We start from the raw sequence: 3,739 nt of genomic DNA on the forward strand, positions 1-3,739 counted from the left end.
CGAAACGCGATTGGACTAGTTTTATTGCGAAAACCTGGCAACCCTGTTCATAAGCGCCACCTGCTGTCAGAGAGTGCGTCTCATTTAGAGCTGGGGCAAGTTCAAGCTCAAACCGGTGTGCACCGTTTTGCTACGGTTTCCGGTTTGAACGACATGTTTCCTGGAAACGGTGTGCAACGGGGTTTGAGATGCGTTTTCTCTTGTTTGGTGGGTGTGTCAAACATGTCAGCCCAATCAGCAGCAACATGTATGTAAGAAAGTCAGACCATTCTTTTTTTGTTTTAAATCCTGAAATTAATTTAAATCAAATCAAAAACACGTGATTAAAATGCAGTGGTTGCCTCTAATTTCAAATGGCTAGATATTTTTGTTTGAAGCCAGTTTGTTTGTTATAAAGCAAATAGCCAATAAATAAATTTGCTTAAATATCAGAATCAGCCAATTTGCAAGTTATAAAAAAGAAAGAAAGAAAGAAAAGAAAATCTGAATTCTGAATCAGCTATGATCGGAGCATCACTAATTAAAATACTAAGTAAAAGGCCTCAAATTTGAAGTACAATCTGGGCTGTCTTTTTCTATCAATTCTTCAATAGGTAGATCTAGTCTTTCATAAAGACCGAGTTCAGGGATCTTGGGCCTAAAAAGGTTGGTGACCACTGCTTTAAGGCATCAAAAAGCGTTCCGTATAAAAGCTAAACGGAACGATGTTTGTCCCGCATTCGCAGGCATACGCCGTATGACCACCATATGACCACCAGACCATACGAATAACAAATTCTCAATTGATAAGTGATCATTCTTTTTGTGCAAATCATTGTTTCATTTGCGAACATAGCCTTTCGAGGAAGGCTTTGAGACCAAGCGGAATCCTCTGCCGGCCGCTTCACAGCGAGCAGGGCTCACGCCGTCCGTGTTTTGATTTTGGCAAATCAGTTTGAGTGAATGCAAGCAACATGATTATTGATCATGAGCACAACATCCAGCTAGGCAAAAAAAAAAAACATGCAATCTGCTTGAGGGAAGAAGTCTTTCACTATTGTAAGTTAATGTTAAGAGAAAAAAATTATTTTACATTTTAAAATGTTAACTTCTAGTGTATTCTTGAACGTAGACCTCATTATTGAGGCACAAATTCAAATAAAAGCAGCCCACGCTCTCTAAGTTCTCTTTAATAAAAAAAAAAAAAAAAAGGCTTTTTCATTCATAGGCTGTATGGTTACAGGCACTATTTAAGGTAGCTACTGTGTTATGACTGTTGTTGGCGATCCTGAGTGTATTATATTTTATATAGTTTTATGGTTATTTTGCGAGCCTGAGTATAGTTTTACACATCAGCCCAGTCTATTCTGTATTGTTAGTGATACGCAGTTTTTTTTTTTTGCACATTAATCTGACAATAAATGTGGCACACCCAGTCTCTTTTCTGGCTACGCTAGTGGGGTGAACTATCCCTAAAGTTGATGCCACTAGGAAGGAGATGCAAACCAGAGCTGAGCTTCAAAGACGACACATTTTTTGTCGCATGGAACTGTACAATCAGAGCCAAAAGTTGAGAGAAGCACAGCTGCTGGAACAACTGAGACAACAGATTTACAGCATCATAGGAGGCACTGTTTTATGCTTTATTGGCTGGACCCAACGCAAATCGATGCAAATACGGGGAGACAACAAGGAGAAAACAAGAAACAGAGAGAACATCATCAGAAAATTAATGGGGAGAGGCTAAGACAGAGAACAAGAGCAGTTGAATCATCAAGAAGAGGAGTCGAAAAGAAAATATGAGTACCACCAGCATAGATGTAGAATGGAGTGAGATTTGAACAGGAGAAGCAAGACATTTCAAGAAAATATTGAGCAAAAATACTCAGAACCTCTTCTTGGGCAGAAGCTGGAAGGGAGGAAATGTTAAGGAAAAACCTCAAGAACAGTTGCATTATTTCATAAAAAGCTACTTTGACCATATTTTGTTCCTCTTTTGTAACTGGCTTTGGATAAAAGCAGCTGCTAAATGCATACATGTAAATATTACAGGTTTTTAAAATGTCAAACTACGGAAGAGTTTTTTTTCCACTAATATTGTAAATGCGGCGCAATAAAATTCAGGTCAGCTGTTTCTCAATAGTTGCAGTGTTATCTCACACATCACACAGTCGTCATTTATCATTCAGATAGAATTGAAGTGCTCAAAGCTACAAAACCTGGAGCACCCAATCCTAAAGCTAGCTATAATGTGTTATAAAGCAACATTGTATTTGCACTGGTCTGCTGGATAAATTTAGATTAAATATATATAAACTTTTGACAACTGTAAGTACCAAAAAAAAAAAAAAAAAAAAAAAAAAAAAAGTGCTTATTGGAAAATTAAAAGCATAAACGGCAGTATCCGTTACATAAGTGTTTTGTGAGTGAATGCAATTTCCTAAAAGCCTCAATTATGCAATTCAAAGCATCTTTATCACATAAGCATTAAGAAGATTTCTACTTCAAAAGTTTTGAATAACTTTGATAGCCAGCTAAGGGTGTATTCACTCCAGGGAATTCCGCTAGTTCACTTGCTTTGGTCCAGACCAAATAAAATTTAGATTTTTTTTTTTTGATGTGGTTCGCTTTCACACTGTCCTTTTTGCAAGTGAACCAGAAATTGTAAACAAAACCACAAGTGTGCTAAAGGTCATCCATTCACTGGACATAAAATCTCAAGCATACCAGTTTGTTTGGAACCGGACCGAGACCACCTCTTCAGCTGGGTCTCGGTACGGTTTGGTCCACACCCGAGTGCAATTGCTGTATTCACACCTGCCCAAAAGATCCACACCGGGGGAGCTTGAGTTCGATCCAATTGAACCAAACAAGACGGGTATGAATACACCCTAAAAGACCCAATAATAATAATAATAATAATATTTAAAAAAAAAAGCTTCCATAAACCTTGAAATGAAAAACTAAAAAAAAAAAAAAGTTAATCAAAACACACAGGTTTAATTTGTTTTTATTAAAAAAAAAAGGGGGGGGGGATTCCTAGTGGACAAATTCCTGCCTGGTGTGAACTTGCACCCCTCGACAAAAGCACTGTAGTACACAGCAACACTATGAGAAGATCACAATACAGAACAAATGTGAAGTTACTCAAACACAGGATAAGCATCACCTTCAATAAAAGCACTCGAATGGAAAATTGTCTGAAGGTTTTCCTCCATGGAATTAAATTGTAGTTCTGGGTCTGAGAAACTTAGTTTTAAGTGCTTTCAGTGCAAAAGCGCAGCAGATAAGCTTAAACTAAACTGTCAGTCACCGGGTGAAGATTCTTCCTATATGACATTAAAAAGATCAACAGATCTAAAATAGTGCTCATTAACACCACCTATGAGTTGCACAAGAGATCACTATGCTGTCTCATCCATAACACAATAATATCCTCCGATTGAATCATTGTAACAAGTAAAAATAAAACAAAACAAAGCTAACAGATGAGGACATAGGAGCACTACATGAATTAAAAGTTACTCCACAGAAGACAAATGGCGCATAATGGAGGCACCCACTACTGCTGGTCCAAAACAACTGCCTCCCAAGTACAGAACAAATACAAAATGATATGGGCTCATTCAGCAAACTACTGGGCAGAAATCCTGTCCACAGTGAAACATGACATTTACCTACATGGAAGATGCTGTCTTTACCAGATGGAATATCAAAACATATGGCTGATTTGCTTCTTTTTTTTTTTTTTTTTTTTTTT

This window comes from Sinocyclocheilus grahami, unplaced genomic scaffold, assembly GCF_001515645.1.
Source record: "Sinocyclocheilus grahami isolate Dianchi unplaced genomic scaffold, SAMN03320097.WGS_v1.1 scaffold491.1, whole genome shotgun sequence".
Lineage (NCBI taxonomy): Eukaryota > Metazoa > Chordata > Actinopteri > Cypriniformes > Cyprinidae > Sinocyclocheilus > Sinocyclocheilus grahami.